Source organism: Trematomus bernacchii, unplaced genomic scaffold (genome assembly GCF_902827165.1).
Source record: "Trematomus bernacchii unplaced genomic scaffold, fTreBer1.1, whole genome shotgun sequence".
In the NCBI taxonomy this organism is placed as follows: Eukaryota; Metazoa; Chordata; class Actinopteri; order Perciformes; family Nototheniidae; genus Trematomus; species Trematomus bernacchii.
The window spans coordinates 5,892,540-5,912,025 of NW_022988097.1; positions in this window are offsets into that span (position 1 = coordinate 5,892,540).

Below are 19,486 nucleotides of genomic sequence, written 5' to 3' on the forward strand. Positions count from 1 at the left end.
TGTGACATGAACCTCAACCTTCTCAAAATCCTTGCATTTTAATAAATGCTTGGTTTAATAGGTATAGTACGGGCCATCATATTGGTTCAGTTATAATCAGATTGAATTAAATGATATGTATTAAATCGTCTGGAATAATGAAGCTTTTAAAACAAGACAGGGCCAGAAAATCAGGTAAAGCAGGACTATTATCAAGTCACTAAGCAATATTCTTTAGTAAATAATTGTACCATATTTCCAACGGCGTTATAATTAATCAAATTACCTCAGGCCAATTGCCATACATTGAGCCTGGGGATTTTTCCATGTCCCCTTGGTTGGCAATCGAGCCTCTGTAAGATATGATGGAAGAATATAAAAGCACCTCATCACCAATCAGCTCCCATTAAATGTAATCAGAATGTAATTTGATTGGGCTCATAATGAGTGATTAGCTTCCTCGTCTACTGAGAGAAGTTGAAAAGCATTTTATTTGTTTATTGGAAGGAACACTCCTTTGACAAAAACTGTTCCGAAAAATGTCATGGAAATCCATTCATCTTTTTTTAGCATAAGGTTTTGGAATGTCAGGAGAGGTGATGTGATAAATGGGCGATAAGTTCCCGAATGAAACTACTTCTACAAACCATCGTTGGATCCAGTGAAAGACTACAAAACCCATAGTGAGCAGATAATGGTTGCAGCCCAGCTGAAGCAAATGAGCTGATTGCCTTAATGAGGGAAGTTAAAGGTACATTAATGAACAATGATTGGGGTGCACAGAAAGAAAAAGTGATTAAGTTACAAAAGACAGTTGGAGTTTTTATCTAAATCTTGATTTGTTAAGTAGACCCGTTATACGAAGACTAACAACTGTTGATTTAAAGGTGGGGTATGTCATTTATTTCAGATACACTTTTTGTTATATTCCATGGAATGCTCTTAACATCCCGATAGCAATGAATATCTTAAATGCTTTGACAAAAAATACATAAAAAAATGTCATCTGTGGAAGCCGTAATACTGTAAAAAGCATGACCAATCATTTTAGCCGGCCCGGCTAAAGTAACTGGATGGCCTACCTGCCTGTCAGCCTTCCATCTGTGCACAAACTTATCTCGTGCCCTCATTGGTCATGTGCGCGTTCGTGTGTGTTGGAGGAGGGGCTCTATAAGGAAGTGGCAGATTTTTTCCGGTTGTGTATTTTCAAATTCTAGCGCTGGTTTCTCCAAAATGACATACCCCACCTTTAAGTTGGAAAATAACGATTGGCTGTCTCCAATCCCTGCATCCACAGGGGTTTTAAAGGCTAAAATCCCAAAGTTTCTCTCCCACTGTCTCCCCCCAATGCCTGAAAGACCTCGATTGAACCCCTTACATAGTGACATCACTATATAACACTCATGCTTATATTGGCTTGTGAACAAACACATTGTACGTGATAGGCTAAGGGGCAGGACATCTCTAAGCGGTCGACCAATCAAAAACAAAAGCCGGCCAGCTAACCAATCAGAGCAGACATGGGCTATGGTTTCAGACAGAGGGTGAAAAGAGGTGCTGCAGCACATGAGAAAAATAAAGAGCTTTCTGAACATTAAAGCATCTCATCTTGTCCCAGTGGAGGCACGAAATACAAATATGAACCTGAAAATGAGCATGTCTTTAACGCCTACCATAGTTTTTTACACACCCACAATTTTGAGTTGCTACAATTTATCATAAATTTGCACCTCAAACTGGAAGAAAGTGATGAAACACTCATGGGCGTACGACAGTGAGCTTTATATTTAGAGCAGCACTGCCTCACTGAGTCATGCTGTGGAGTTGGTAAACTGTGGCTGTGAAGGGATTCAGGAGTTCACAGGCATCTATAATGTCAGATAATCGCATTGCCACTTCAGTGCCAAACATGTCTGCAAATCACAAAATAACTTTGAAATATAATACATATCAGTGTTGCTTTAGAAAGAGCTTAACTCAAACCCAGATGTGACCTGAGCCCTCGCTGCAAACCTACGTGTGTGTGCTTGTATTCATACAATACGGGTGTGTAATGTCAATCCGCTCTAGTCATCCTACACTTATCCTTCATCCTCTCTGCACCCAGATTTAACTGAAGAACGACCCCTCCTCACGCACTTCCTAAACCCCAGCACTTATAGACAATATTTTATCTCTCCAAAGTGCCTGGGACATTTTCCCTCTTACTCTCTCTAGCCTGCTTGACATTGCCAAACTGTGCCAAATTGAAGCAACTTAAAAGAACGTGTGAGATCTTTTGAAGAGAAGCATGACATAAACATAGCTAAGGATGAGAGAGAAGCAGTGGCGTGAACATGCACCCCCCCTCTCCCCTGCACTTGTCCAATCCCCACATGTGCATAATTCTGTCTCTGAGGAAGCTCTGCTGCTCTTAGATGTTGTGATTTGCATGGATTTGAAGAGGAGATGGGGTGGATTTCCAGGACACTCATGACTGAATGTGACCATGGAGGCATGCTGGATTAAAAAAAGCTGGGTCTTTGATAAGGAGATGAGGGAGAGCGGGGTGGAGGGGAGGGGGGGGGGGAAATGAGAAGAAAGGTGATTAGAGGCCAAGGGCTGACAGTGACTGTAAAGACTGCACATCTCTGACGGGTGATTTACAGCTCAGGCCTCTCTGGTGCATATATATCGGGAAAAGATAGAGTGATATGTGTAGGAATGAATACAAATTATGTATATAGTTGAATTGAATTTAGATTATTATATTTAATTAATTTACAAGAAAACACGAACAATTTAAACCGTTTTTTCTCATCCCATCTCCAACAACATGTTCTTCATTCTCTTAGTTTTATGATTGTTTGTGTTTCTATTTAACATTTTCATTTAACAAAATATGTTGGATGTGCGCTGATTCACTTTTCTGTCCAGAGTTATAAGAGGAGGTTGATATCTCTCTCATATCTCTTGGGAACATGTTGCTAAGTCCAAAGCAAGACACATTTTCCGGGGCTGAAAATGAAGCCTAAAACTGGAGCTCTTCAAAAGGCTTTCTTGCGGCTCTTTCCGGGGTTTCATGTCTTCTCATGTCCGGTGAAAAATCAAAGTATCCTGAAGTGGTTTACAATCTTCGCCAAAAAGGGATTCACCGTGGAAAATACTATCCTCCCTGACACCTTTTGCGAGGTACTTTTCTCTATGTCTCTTTTTTATAGATTAACTTTTTATGTTGGCTTTTTAACAAAACAGTTACATACTGTACACCTGAAGGTCAATCATGAAAAAGATAAACAAATAACAGGTTTCCCTTGAGTGAAACTTTAGTTCCTCAAATCGCCACTTGAGGCGAAACAAATCAAGTCAATCACCATACGCCACCATGTTAAAATGATCAAATTGACCAGAGGAATACACGTAAACGTTTACAAAGAAAAAGGTTTACTTCCGGGATAGGATGACAGACTGGATGACCTCTGTGCCAGTATTAGACTAGACAGGTATTAGGAATTATTTATCATCTGTATGAGACACACCAGGTTTTCATGTTACTCTAATGTAAACATATTTTTCTTTATAAGCCAGAGGTGGTAATAACAGCAACAAAATATGCTCAGGATGGTGACCGAGATAGATGTTTTAAATGAACTTTTAACCAAAAAGGCCATAGTTTATGCCCTTTGTTAAGTCAACTTGACTTAACTAATTTAAAAGAGTATAGAATTGATACATTTAGCCCAAAGCAAGACATTTTACAAAACTTAACCAAGTAGTTTTGTTTGAATTCACAACTTTACCACGTGTTAAATGTGAGTGTGTAGTTTAATGTCATCGTTTGTGCATAGGGCCACCAATTGCGCTAAAAGGTAACAACAAGGGGTCATTCCAAAGTATCTATTTGCAACCAGTTGGAAATCAGAACTGGTTGGGATTAACAGTCAACATAGCACGTTCAGAGACGTGATCTTTAGAGCCGGTATGCAGATTCTTACGGAGAGAGGCACGCTAACTGTTTCCACCTGTTTCCGATCGTTGTGCTACCAGACTTGTTGCTGTAGCTTGAATTGTATCTACCACATATATGTCACATATGTTTGTGATATCAATTATTTTAATCTAACTCAACATTTTCCCCATTTTGTCGAACCAGCCCTAAGCACAGTTAAGCATTCATATTAGCGTAGATATTCACGAACACTTACCAAACTGCTTCACAACTTTTAAAAACAAACATAACAAATATCAAAAGTGAGGACAGAAGAAGTCGTCACAAACACAAGTTGAATTTGCAGCCTTTTGAAAGCTCAATGTTAGGTTCATTGAATGATGTATTCCTTTCAAATAAAGATATTCTTGCCTTTAAGATTTCTCTGTGAGTGTTGAATAGCCTTCTGACCGACATTGAATCAAGTCTTAATCACATTCTCAGGACAAGGCACATTCAGTATCAAGGCTACGTCCATGAAGCATTATATCTGCACACTGTACAAATTCCTGTATTTATGCTGGACTTTGAATCAATGTTTTTACAAAGAAAAGCTATCAGAATACGACCTTGAATGGGTTTGAGGTGAGCATGATGTAAACTTAGTTGGCATGGAATAAAAGTGAAGTAACTATTCAGTATGAATCTTACTTTAAGAATATGTTTGCTACATTTGCTCTGTTTCTCTTTCTTTCTCTCTGACTCCAATCTGATTCTTTATACCCTCACTTTATCCATCGCTAAAACTCCTTTCGTCAGCTTCTCCCCTCCCTCCCTCTCTCCCTCCCCCGCCCCACTCCTTCAGCCCCCTCTATTCGGTTTCAGTCCTGGTGGCCTCCCCAGAGTGTGGTGTGTCTAACCAAACTGTCCGTGCCTGTCTGTCAGTCACACATCAACTCACAGCCTTGGGGGAGAAACAGAGCAGGATGGAGGAAAGAGGAAGACTATGCTTACTGCTGGATGGACGTCAGAATGTGCACACTTTTTTCCTCCCATATATAGAACTGCAACTCTATTCTGTATGTGTTTTCAAACGGGACTTTGAAGAAAAGAAAAAACAAGCACTTTTTTACTAATCTGTCAGTTCTTCTCTAAACCACCACTTTGCCTCTCACACCCCTTTTCCTTTTTATTTTTCCTGTCGACTACCTCTCACAATTTATTGAGTCCCTGCTCCCTGTGTCGTCACCCCCCCCCTACCTCTCTGTTCAAATGACAGGCTCCCCTCTTAGCCCCTGTCACCATGGCTGCCACCTTGGCAGCAAGTGATAGTGTGAAGCTGTGTGGGAGTTCTCTGTGGTGCCGAAGATGATTTTAGGCTATTTTCTTCTCCGCCGCCAAGGCTTATAGATCTAGATTGTGAGTGTAAATATCACATTAAGTGTCCCAGAAACGCCTAAAAAAGCTCCTCACTTGACCCCAGATGCCACAATCTGCATGCTAAACGAGCAATAAGTTAAAGGGCAGTACACATTCTGATGGAAAATACACCAACTAAATATCCTAAAATGAAATTCCAGAGACATTCACAAGCTTTCTCCCTCGCCTACCTTTAGGGTCCGCATAATCTTTTAACCCAGGTGAAGAGGGGGATGAAAGGGAAGCCTGGTATATCTATCATTACCCGGCCCCCTGCCCGCACAATCTCCTTTAGGAGGACCGCCCACAGTGACACACTCAAATTATTCATGGGAATGGCAGACCACCTAGCACCTAGCAGGAATATCACTCATACGTCCTCAGATACATGGACACTTTAATTTGATAGTGTGAAATTGGAGCGCCTCTGAGGAACCTCCCCAAAATCCTATTTCCTTTCTTCACTGTCACTGGTACCTGTAGGACTCTGAAACTCCTAAAAGAAAACGTATAATTCGCTTTTCTATGATATTCATAGGACTATGATCTGTCTACCTTTGTTGCTAAATTACAACAATGGAAGCAGAGAGCTGGCAGTGTCTGATATGAGTAGCTGTACTGTTGTAATTAGACAATAAGAATAGCTCAATTAGCTTTTCTCTTTATGAAAAACACAATCAAAAACGTAAGTGTCTGTTCCTCTGGATTTAATTATATTAATGTATTTATAGTTGCACTGGTAATTTGCAGAATGAGGAAGTGTTTTTATCTGAGAATCTGGAGTCAGACATGTCGAACAGAATGAGATAATTGTGGTAAAACATTGTAAATGTGAGCGGAGTAAAGCTTTTCAACAATGAGCTGAGTTTTACAGGAAATAGGCATATTTGAATTGACTGTACTTATGAAAGAAATGACTTCTGGGGCCAGCAGGAATATGGCTGTGTTGTGTGGTGTTGGAGGTTTCACACTGCGCTGCCTTGGGCTATGGATCTGGCTGAGTGTTTTCTGATAGATGTGCCTCTCTATTCCACTTCAGCGCAAATACTTCAGAGTAGGATAGGCTAAGAACACATTTACTCCCAGTTGCACAGACTGCCCTACTTTAGTCCAACACCATTGTAGCTTCCAGTCTTTCTTTTGACGGATGTTTGCAGAGCCATTCTGATATATTCGAGGTGGAAATGGACAACAACTTTTCTGACAATCTTTCTGAGCTTTCATGTCTTTTCCCGTCCGGTGAAAAAGCAAAGTATCCTCTCGAGTTGGAGTGGTTTATCTTGATGAAAATGGAATTCACTGTGGTACTGTAGATGCTAACCTCCCTGACACTTTCTCTCAGGTAGTTTTCTTCGTCTCTTTTTTTTATATATATTACCTTTTTGGGGCTCTACAACATTTACCTGATAGTATATCATGAACACAGAAACATATGGATTCTTCACTCTTTAGAGGTCAAAGGAAATATCTACAGATTAGAAAGCCAGAAAAAACCATGTTGAGTTGTATCTCAAAACATCAATATTTTAAGGAAATGCTTCGCTTATGGCAGCAGGGTTTTTACGACAGGCTTTTATACTTTGTTACCTTAGTTTACCATGTAAATGCTGGGATGGAAATCTGTACATTCTAAAGGTGTGTTAAGGCTAAACACCAAACTTATTTCCTTATTCTTACCCCAAGCCAATGTGAAAAGTTAGAAAACAGTATCCTAACAATCAGTGTAATAATGTAGTTAATGTCTGTAAGATGTTTAAAACGTGTAATACAATAAAAAAGATCTTACCTTAATAAAAAAGATCATTTTTGTTTTTGTTTGAGTAAAAATTGTCATTCAAAACATTTTTGGTCAACTTTTGTATAATAGGTGGATAACCTGGAAAGGTGTTGCTTTCAATTTTGTCATGTGGCCACTTCAGGTATTGCAGCTCTAAATCCCCATACGTCCCAAAATGCATTTCCAGATGGATCAGGATAACAAAATAGATGTTTTACGACCAAAAACTGCAAATACAGTCAAATATGACTCTTTCTAAAGTTCATTTTTAATCCGTGGAGGCTTCATATTCTGCATAACAAAAACTCCATCCATGAGTTCAAGCTGCAACCACGTGGGATGAGTGGCAAATGCAACCACCATGTTGCCTATGGTATGCCTAAGTATGGATATGTGTAGTGTGCATAGTGTATTAAGCAAGTTTGGTTTCTTGACAAAATGTTCATAAAATACAAATTGCTGTATACTAAAGGCGCTCAAATATAGTTGCATGATCAGCAACAAAAACCTTGTACTGTACAGCATATGCTTATTTGAAAATAATTAATATGTTTTTTTCACAATATATCAAAGGTCATGCTGAGAAATCACCCCTCTTACATCTGCACACTCAGCATTTCAAATGTATGTGATGAGATTGTAAATGATGCTCAAGTTAAACATTTTCAACTCTCACCGATGTCTTTTTGCCTAAAAAAAGACATCTTTAAATATATCAATCGCTTGAAATTGGCGCTTTAAATATGTCAATCCAATCATATATGATATGGTACAGCTTGCTAATTATATAAAGCTTCAATCAAATTTAAAGGAATTGATAAAAAATCCTCTCATAACTACATCCCACCCACATATTCCATTTTAATGAGATATCACAAAGCAGATAAAGTATTACTCTCTGTTTCGCTAACTTCTTACCTTCTGTGACTTTAGTTTGCATCGCCAAAGGCGACTACATACAAACTGTACACATTGTATTAAACATACTGACTACATACAAGGGCAAAAATATGACATCTCAAGTTGCATAAAGTTTATTTGAGAGCCATTATCTGATTGCATAAAGTGCATCGCGTCATCAATATTTAAGTAAAACTCACCTTTTTAAACAAATTATATATGGGTATATTACATTTAAATACATTACAACTGTTTATATCGGACTCACTTATACTGACACTGTGTGTGTGTATTTGTGAATAATCACAGAGGGAGCGAAAGGGAAACAGCGGACATGATCAGAAAGCACCAGTCAGGAGTCGACAAGAAACTTCTGCCCACAACTTCTCAGTCTCTATAGCAACAGCAGCTGAGGCTCCGTGCAGGAGTAAGTGCTCCTCTGATTTTCCAGCGGCTCTCTTGAACACTCGATTGAGATTGGTTGGACACTGACAATATATTGAATTGTGTCACCATTGATTTAGAAGACGTTATGCTTAGAATGGAGGGACTTTTTACTTTACATTATGATCAAATCTCCAAAAGCAGACATTACAAAATTCTTCAACTTATAACTGCAGCAACAAGAAGGACAAATATATTTCGCATTCATTTCCATGTCATTTAGCTGACAAAATAAGTGTAATAAACCAACAAACTCAGAACAACAAGAAAAGGGTTGATATATTTGCTTAAAAAAGCCAAAACATTGTCAGTGCTGGTGCATTCATTTTTTCTTCTTCATTTAATAGACAAGGTACAAGGTATTTATACGTTTATTATGGTTCTTTTTTATGTACAATTATTTTCATGTACCTTTATCTTTCGTTATCCGGAAAGCAGTGTATATAAAATGTGTGTTTCTGACTTACGCACTTCCCACACAGCACACCCCACAATGACGCACAACTAAATAAAGCCATTAGCTGGCTGATTTGCCAGAAACATAGCTGTTCTTTAGTCACTGCCATTACCCTGCAGGGAATGATTAAAAGGACAAAAACTAATGAACATTTGAATCCAAAAGTCTTCTGTTAAAATTGACAGGTTTTAGCATAGCTGAGAATTCTTTTGACTTTTATGTAGGTAAGACTAAAGTATAAGAATGGAACAGAAATACATGAAACTTCTGAGATAGCCTTTTCCAAATCTGAACATTCACATATCTCTCAAAGTGCAGGCACTGAGAAATATGGTTATTACGTTGATTATAGGCTTTGGCCGTTGCACTGAGCATTATGTGGGAGAGGAACCCAAGGGTGAGGCAAATTGTTGAGCCGAGAAAGGGCCGCTATTGAGTGTATGCAGTAGCCTGGAGTTTCCGAATACATACAGAAAATTACAGAAAAGAAAAAAAAAGCTACCTACAATGAAGTCTGACATGTTTCATTGTTTTTCTAAAGAATTCAATCATATAGATTTAATTTATAGAAGTACTGCATGCATGGCTTGACATACTTTCTTTCCTTTTTTTATCTACGCTTTTCTGTGACCACGAGCAGAAGTGAATTGTTGTGTCTCGTCAAATTTGTTAGTTATGTGTTATGTCTGTCTTTTCATGTTATTGCACGTCATGTCTGTCTATTTATGTCATTTCATCTCTAGTCAAGTCCCCGTGTTTCATGTCGTGTCTCGTTTTCCATTTCCTGTTTTATTTTGTACTTACCTCTTGTCTCTCATTTCAGGCCCTGTTACTTCCTCCCTTTGTGTGTTTTCCCGCCCTCATCAGCGTCTGCCCCGCCCCTGATTGTTTCCACCTGTTCCCACTCACCTCATGTTTAAATAGTCCTGTCTCCCCCCTGTCCTGTGTCAGTTCGTCTTGTTTGTTTCCATGGATGGTCGCAGGCTTCAGCCAAGAGAGGATCATTTCCAGTCTAGTCAGGTTTTGTTATTTTGTTATTTCTTGCAGATTTAGATTAATCTTAAATTCTCTTTTTGTTACGCTTGTTTTTTCCTCCTTGTGAGCGCTTTTTGTTTAATCCAGTACCTACTCTGTTAAGAGGGATTTTCTGTTTTATTGAAATTAAAAATACATTTTTTGCTACATTCAAGACTGTCTCTGGGTCGTGCATTTGGGTTCTCCAGTTTGTGTTAAAGGTCCCATGTCATACTTTTCCGGTTATTACCCGTCCCCTTGTGTGTTATGAAGGTTTTTCTGCATGTAAACGGTCTGCAAAGTCACAAACCCTCAAAGTACACCCTGTAGCGAGTAAAACTCTAACACAGAAAATACCTGTCTATGCTGCCCCAGAACGCCTCGTTGGAGATTTTCTTTTTTCAATTTTTTTCTTCCGGGAACCAAGTGACGTTACGACGACCCCTCCGTGGATTGGTCAGAATGGACCAATCCGCGGAGCCGTTACGTTAAGTCCGTGGATTGGTCCAAATTGACCAATCCGCGGACTTCCTCACACACACACACTCAATCTTTTCTCAGCTGCAGCTCCGCCGATTTCTCCTCCCTGAGACGGCGGGCGCACGAGGCTGTGAGTCGGTGTGTAAGCACACACACAAACTCCCAGCCAGGCTGCGGGTGTGTGTGTGTGTGTTCGGGATGGTTTTGCTGTGTCTCGCTGTCTCGCAGACGGCCACTGGGCTCATAGGGAGGGGGGCAGGAGCTCCAACAAGCCGTTTAGGACAGAGAGTGAATACACATACTATACAGAGATGCTGTATGAGAAACCAATGAGATTTTTGAAAATTGCACAATATAAATCTATTTTAGTATCTTCAACAATGGAATTATGATCAGTAGAAATGGCCATGACATGGGACCTTTAAGATCGTGACATGAATGAAGCTTGTTGGTATCTGTATCGCTTGTACGTGTTTGCCAGAGAGCGGTTATGAGGAAAAGTTTTGCTGGCTAGTGGCCAGAGTGTGTGAAAAGGAATCAAAGGCCGACGACACACTTTCTTGGTACCCGGGGGCAGGGACCATCCATGGCGCAGCTGGGCTTGCTGAGAGCCTCGAGGCGAGAGGGCACCCCTCTGGTGCCTGGGGGGCAGACCACACCCTGCTGCTGCCCCCAGGCCACAAGATGTCTGGCAAGGGCAGGGCACAGATGGAGGCGTTTGTGTGTCAATGCTGATTGTTGGATATGTCAAATGCAAGTGCAAGTCACGTAAATGTTTCAATATAAGGGAGAGGATCCCATGCAGGTTTGCCCTCTGAGGATAATAATAAGGTTAACAGTGTTCTTGCGAAAGTGTAATTACTGTTCATGTCTGGTAAGTTAAAGTGGACCAATCATGCTATTTTTAGGCAATAGCATAGGTCTCAGATATATACAAATATATAAAAAACATGTCTATGAAGTGTTTTGCTCAAAACACCAAACAGATCACCCATTCTAGCCATGCCTCATATCCCTCTATTTCACTTCCTGTTTCAAAAGGGCTGATTTGGGGTATAAAGCTTAAAAAAAAAGTTGATAACAAAAAAAAGGGCTGAGCTCATGCGAGAGATTCTACCGGCAGATACTGCGGTGATGAAACGCCATATCATGGATTATCAAGGATTATTTCTGAAACAGTATGGAGCTCAAAGGCCTTCTCTCTTGCCGGTTATACCACAAGGTGAGTTCCTTTTTATTTCCTGCTTCTTCACACACATGCTCTCCAGTACAGGTTAGCTCTTAGTGTTAGCGATGCTAATGTAAACATGCACCGACCATATTACGTCCAAAACAGTCGGGCATTGTTTCTGATAGTGCCGTGGGTGTAAAGCCAGCCTACATTTCCGTCATATCAGACGCAAATCTGGATCAGCTCCGTTGTAGCCCGTTTTTGGAGATTGGATACGGAGGAAAAAAGCGAGGGTTTTATTTTCTGACGCTGCGTGAGTTCCCTGACACACCAGTTTGAGAGTGTGACACACTACGGAATGATTGACGCTTGTTGTCATTACTTTTAAAATGTTCTATCTCTATTTCAAAGTGTTTTCATTGTATATGATATAACTGTTTTACTGATAGGTGAGATAGTTCACATGTGTCATTTTACCATTTATTTTATTAATTTCCTTTCGTAAGATATTTTTGTTAATGATCTTACATATGTCACCTTTTATTGTTTTATGGGTTTAACCTCCCTACAGTCTCAGCCATTTTCTTTTGATCTTGTCAAACAACAATGGCCAACTGTAGAAGGTCCATTTAACACACAGTCTATTTCAAAGGGCTGAGCATAGTAATGTAATGCTCTAACCTCACATGCTCATATGAATCAGGTTCGCTCATCGCATCAAGAGCCAATCAGTTGATTAGGCAGCAAAATTACACAGAACAGGCGGTCTTCAGGACTGGTGATGGGAAGAATTGTCTTGAACAAAACAAGACTAAACGTTTACAGCCAAGCTAGCACTTCAAGGCTCTAGACAAAGTGCATTGAGCTAAATGCATAGTATTCATCTTGCTAACATCATTAGTTTAGTGTATTAGCGCGATAACACATATTTATTTGCAAAGTTGATGGAAATGTCATACTCGACTCGCCATCTATAAAGCCATGTCTTTAGCATAGATATACGTCTCTCTAAATGTCTATTGAAATATCGTAATTCATCTCAAAAACCCTGTTTTTCTTAATTAATTAACTATTGACAGTTTTGCGATAGAAGCCTTTCTGAGACAATACATTCAATTGACAAAGAGAGGAGGAAAAAAGTTGCAAATCCTTTCATATTTATATAATATAGTAATTATTCTCGCCTAATGGTGTGTTGTTTCTAAGACAGATTGGTGTAAGTCATCGGTGATTGAATATCTGTAGAAATAAAATAAAAAATCACATTTATATATGTTATCATACTACAAGTATTAATGAAATGCTAAAGAATAAGTCACCCAATTCCATGTAGCTATATTTGGGTCAAAAAGTGCAGTAAAAACGCAATTTAGTGTTTAACGCAGTCTATAAGAAACGTGCCTCCGGGAGTAATACAAGTGTTCATTATCTAATTGCTGGCATGCAACCATACTTAATGGTCTGAATGGGAATGAACACAAGTTTAAATTACTGTAGTTTAAAGAACAACAACAATGGCAGTCCTCTGCCTCTCTTTCCTTTACCTTTCTGTCACATTGCTGCCTTGAAAGAAAAGCTCTGTGGGCTCCCAGTTCAGACTGTAAAAAGGGGGGAAAGAGATAAAAAGGCTAAAGAATGAGAGAGGGAGAGAGAAAGGGAGACAGAGAGAGCGATCCCTTTGATGTTCCCTGCTACAACACATCACAAAGTCAACTCAAAGGGTTTGTTAAAAATGCATGACATGCACACAACTAGAAAATAAGTAATGAACTTAAAGAAATAAAGATCAAGTGATTTCATACATGCCCCGACTTCAAAGAATGAACTTGACTCGAGGGGAGGAAAATGGAGGGAGAAAAATACATATCAATGATTTTTTTCCTCCTCAAGATTGCAGACTAATCATCCTTCTGCATCACAGAGTGGGCCGGACATCATTGCAACTAAACCAATGAACACATGAAAACGCTAAGGTGGTGATTTTTTACGTAAACATGCAACATGTCCACTATGGAGTAACCTTACCCTAAGTGAACCATCCACGCCAGCGGGAGTGCAAAAGACACAATCTGACTTTGCATTACAGCGATGGAACACCAGTTCGAGGCAAGCAGATAATTGGTACATAATTACATGCAACAGCAGCCATTAGAATATGGGATCAAAAAATTAAAAAACACAATTACGAGAGAACAGTAATGAGGATTCAATGGACGGGGACGGCTTTGCCAACACCAGAGAGACCTCTGTTCTCACCCAGTTTGACTCACATATGCTGGTCCGTATTTCACCATCTGGCAGTGGACACATGCATGAAATGACCAGACACCACGCAATGTAATGACTTTGGCTATACTCACTTTTATATCTTAATGGTAGACCTTGGATTCATTCATCCTTATCTCCAAATGGGGAATTTCTTTTTGATGTGTACTATCCATTTAGCCCGACTTTGTATGTAATTTAATACGCCAAGCATTTTCTATCAAACTACACTTGATGCTGGATCAAAGCTTGGGGATAAAGGGCATGGAAATGACAGATATACCGTAGGTAGCTTGTAATTTGTTCCGGCTTTTCAGCTATTCACATGTTTAAATATAGCCAACAGCAAGGTAATATCCACTCATCAACCTGAGTATTGCTATCACGTTGGTCTATTTTCACAAGGCGGTATTAGTGAGTCATTGTGCGATTTCCGGCCCTGGAACTCGCCTCCCTTTTTACCCATTTGTCTCTTTATTCAATATTCACAAATGTAATCCACTGAATTTGAAATCATTTCCAGCTCAAGTCAATGAATGCAACCATAAGCCCATGGTGGCTAAACCACAGGAGCATATGAATAAATCAGTAGAGCGGGAAAAAGGGGGAGAAAAAAGGGCAGATGCATAGGGAGGAGTGGAACAAAACGGGATCCTTCCAACCCTCAGGTCTCCCTGCTCCCCTAAAAATGTAATCGGCTTAACCCGTGGTGTTGCTGTGGGTTCTCTAGCATGAGCCAAACCACATCCCACCACCAAGACCAGAGAGAAGCAAACATCAATGGCATCCAACCTCTGACTAATGAGATTTGCTCCGTTTTGTTGTGTGTCAAAGGAGGGTGTGTGCATGCCAGTGTGTTACCGTGCATGCATGTACTGTATGCTCTTGTGCTGTGTGTGTTTGTGAGAGTGTGCATATTTGGTGAGGAGGGTGGTGGGTGGTAAACGTCTGACATTTTCTCACAGCTGGGGGCATCTTGGGCATGCTCGGGGCTAGAAAATAATGTGTGCGCGCTGAGGGGAGGGGAGTTAGGAGAGAGGGTGCAATGAAAGGGGTGCGAGGGAGAGAGAAACAGAGAGAGACAGAAAAGCCTGGGGCTCCTGACCGCGGTGGCATTGCAGAGAGGTGTTATTAGAGGGGTAGTTATTTCTCATGTCTTCCTTTTTGCAGGGTTTGTGTTCTCTTTAGCAGGAGCGGAGATGAATTATTAAGATGAATCTTGAGAGAGCATATAGAGGAAGAAGAGGGGAGGTTCTAAACTGGAGTGGGGAGAATGGGCGGTGTGGGAATAAGCAACGATGAGAGCGAGAGGAGGAAGTACAAAGGGCCAAGACATGTAGACAGAGAGCACAGGAGTCTCCATGGCCGTGTTGTCAAATATACCGCAGCACAGATACGCCTCTCCTCTCCACTTGGCCCTTTTAACTTCACTTTTGGAAGCATCGGCTGAGCTACACCTGCAGGATTTGGAATTACCTTTCAATTACCGCTGATAAATCTGCGTCAGGCTTTGGGGAGATTCCACTTTTAAGCCGGCTAACGAGAGTAATTAACTAACGAGACCTGGGGGTTGGGCATGGGGATGTGAAGGGGCTTGCAACATTACTGAAACACTGTTCATTAATACTGTATGTTTTTATCTAGAACCCATCTTTAATATCATAATCTTTTTGTTGTGAAGTAAAATAAATTATATATATTGTAAGGCAAGTTAGTTACAGAGGAACCCCAGGGAACAGCGTTATAACGTGCCCTTTTGCCCTATTGACCGAAGTTATCAAGCACACACGCACACACACACAGTCCAATGATAAAATAGAGCTTGACATTGGAATATATACTAAGACGATAGAAAATTATACATTAAATTGATTTATGTTTAGTTAAAGAAAAGTATGGAGGCACATTTCTTTAGCCAGATAAATTAATTAAACAAAATCCCAAACAATGATGAAATATGATATCTGTACAAAAGAGGATTAGGGCCACATAGGTAAGCAGATTAAAGTCAGTATTCAGACATTTTTCTCAGAACTAAATAGAAAAATTCACTTATGGTCTGAACTCAAAAAACACGTTGACCTAATCCTCTTATGTATATCTGGCTATTAGCATATCATGTTGTTGACCCCTCAAAAATGTGCTTTACCTTTTTAAGGACATACTGTATATAGCAATAGGCGTATTTTCAAGGTGGCAATCGGAGGCAGTGACAAGACCCTAAACTCCACCTACACATTGTTGTAAGGTCTGCTTTCTTTATGATCCACCCCCCCCCCCCCACGCCCGGCTGGGCAAAGTAACCGCACTGCCTACACCGTCTATATTTACGCCCCTGCTGTCAGAGTAATACCAGGGTAACACATTCGCTTGCAGGCTGTGGCCCAAAGTCGAAAGAATCAAGTGTTATCGTGAATACTGATGAATCTCACACATTGTTTCTCACTGAATGTCCGACTCCAAGTTGCTACATGCGGCACTCCGAGTCCCGTGCGACAGGATATGTATGAAGAAAGCCTGAGCAGTGAGTCTAATGCAACATATCATGAATAACTAAAGACAGTTTGCCATTTTCAACATGGGGGCTCCTGAGGAGGACGTGTAATGGTTTAGCTGTGCTAAGCTGCAAGGTCTCACCCCTGGAGAACTGGAAAGCATTACCCTGCAGCTGGGTAATAGCACGCATATACACAACTGCAGGAGCCACTCAAATATTTACACCCTTAAATGTACAGAGAATTCTTTAAGCATAATGCACTGTCTATGGCACTCTTCCTTTTCTTCCTCCTAAAATAATATGCTCAACTTTGCCTCATTCATTTCCCAGTAGCAGTAGTTTGTGTGCATCTCTATGCATGCATACATTGAATGTATGCATGAATATATGCATGTCTGAGTGCATGAATCTCTGTTTACACCCCTACATGAAGAGGTGTGTTTAGGGATGATGGAGGGAGCATGTAGTGTAAATAAAGACTAGAATAATGATGATACTAAAACAGTGGTTTGGACTTCGTCAATGCAGGGGGGCCTTGCACATTCTCCTGTCTCCTGCTGGGCTGACTGCAGCTTTCAAAGCAACACTGGAGATGACAGGGGGGGAAAGTGCTGTGCCAATTAGGGTGCCCAGAGAGAAAGAGGAAAGGAGGTGGGTGCGGCAGATGGAGAGAGAAAGAGAGGGACAGGGTGAGAAGAGAGGCTACAAGTGAGAAAAGAAAAATAATGGCCTTACACTGTCAGGGTGGATGCTAAGCCAAACAAAGGGAGTGGAGGAGGTAAACACCACTGGGACACACAAGTCAGCAGGGCCAAGAGAGAGGGAGAGACACAGGGAGAGAGGAAGAGGAAAGGGGGAAGGAGCCATAGAGGGAGGGTTAAATTGGCCTCTTTCCCCTCAGGCTCGACGGCTTCACAATGGCGCCTCACTGGGAAAGAAAGTAAAGTGCCGAACAGGACCCACAGGACCCACAGGTGGGTGTGTGTGGGGGTGTGTGTGTGTGTGTGTGTGTGTGTGTATGTATATGGGTGTGTGTGTGTGTGTGTGTGTGTGTGTGTGTGTGTGTGTGTGTGTGTGTGTGTGTGTGTGTGTGTGTGTGTGTATATGGGTGTGTGTGTGTGTGTGTGTGTGTGTGTGTGTGTGGGTGTGTGGGTGTGTGGGTGTGTGTGTGTGTGTGTGTGTGTGTGTGTGTACAGTATGCGTGTGCGTGTATGCGTGTGAGTGTCTGTCAGAACAAGAAAATGACGGTGTAGATAGTAAGGATGGTAGAAAGAAAACGTGTATGTGTGAGAGAGGACAATACTCGATGGTGGCTTGTTGGGTGGATTTGGACAACAATTACACAGGAACAGTGGTTCACAAACTAAGAGCAAAAGCAACAGTTGAAACAATAAATTCCCTTTTTTGTATGATATCAAAACGAAGATCACATTTTTTGTTCACCAAAGTATTTGTTTTCGACCAAATTCCAATAGCACTGAGTTTCTGCTTGTGGAAGTGTTCAATTGATGAGCTCAATTATTAATACAAAGGTCACAAGAAATAACAAGAGGCACCCATTCATCTTGACGCGTACCAATTGGTTCATATTATTTTGGAAGAAGAGTTCGTTTTTTAGGGGTATTCCTGCAATAGTCTTCTCTTGTCCCTAGAAAGCCCCAGAAACACAAGAACCACATTTCGAAAAATGCAGCCAACAGCATCATTTCTTTAGACCCTCTCTGTCTTTTAAAATCCATGCCATGTATAAGTAATGTGTTGTTTCTAAGCCTGAGCTTTAAAAGCTCTCATGATGTCACTATGACATCATCGCAAGTTATTTTTTCTCAGACTGGACCAATCTCCTCCACATGTTAAATGATATGTGCAGATTCAGTGTTAATGCTTTGTCAATGCTTTACCTAAATGAGGGGAAATTATCTGACTTCCTACCTATAATTCAGAAATCATGTTATAAAGGAATTCTATCAATCATACAATGGAATCAACCTTTGCATTATGCCTACTGTCGTTCATATTTTGGAGGCAATGTCAAGAACGAACCTCTTGCCTGCCTTCCTGCCTTCGCACCAATGGCCAGGCAGACTGCGTTGAGAAGTGGCCTTTCATCTATACTTGCCGATACTTGCGTAAAGTAGCAGTCAACTTCTGTGTGTTGGTATAGTTGGTTACCCTAACCCTAACCCCAGGCAGGGGAGAACTGGCCCTCCCCACGCCCGCCCGATTGCAGTGTGTTTTACAAAGCCATTTCCATGTTGTCGTTGCTGTGGACAAATGTAATCAACCTTCTTTGGTGGCCCCCTACTGGTCTGGAGCCCCAATCAGTTGCCCTGCCTTTACTGTTGGCAAGCGACGCCAACAGTTTCCAGAATGCACCCAAACACATTGTCAAAACAGTATGGTTCACACTAATCAAACAAACTGAGCTACGGAAAGTGTCCTCTGATCCCAGCTCCCTTAGCTAAAGCCACCTTAATCTCACCTGCTACACCTGGACCCTTCGCCAAGATTTACAGTACAACACATGGTCAGTCAATGTTGAATTTAGATTGAAAAAGTGTTAAATTCTTATCTTTTCTTTTTCACTGGCTTTGAGGTGGCCGTAGCAGTGCTCCAGCCACAGAGCTGTGGGACAGAAAAACACCCCGCTGACTTTGCCTCGGCTGGTCGCCCCTTGCATCTCCCCTCGGTAGCAGCTGGTAGGCCCCAAAAACAGTCCGCTACAGTGCTTCATCACACTGAGTTGCCAAACCTCAGTGCCCAAGTTTGATTTTCATAACAGGGGTGAGAGAATGTTAACATTCTGTATTTTTCTTGATTTCACTACACTTGTTACTTCTCTCCTTTAATTAAGAGCAGTTTTGGAGCCCCCTGCTGTTTTTGTGTCTTGTGGAGTCTGTTACTAAATAAATTGGTCTGTTATTTTCTCCCTTTAGTGAAACACACTTTAATTATATCCATGTTCATCGCTATCTGCATAAGAGTTATGTTGTAAATTGGCTAAAATACAACTTTATTGCAACTGTGCTTTTGGGAGTTATTCGGGCTTTCTAAATTCAGTCATAACAATGAGTTATATTCTTGTATTTACAAGGAAGTTCATCAAAATTATAAGAGAATATGTCAATGTTTTTGCTTTACATTTTCTACAAGGACATTCATTCAGTATTTCTGGA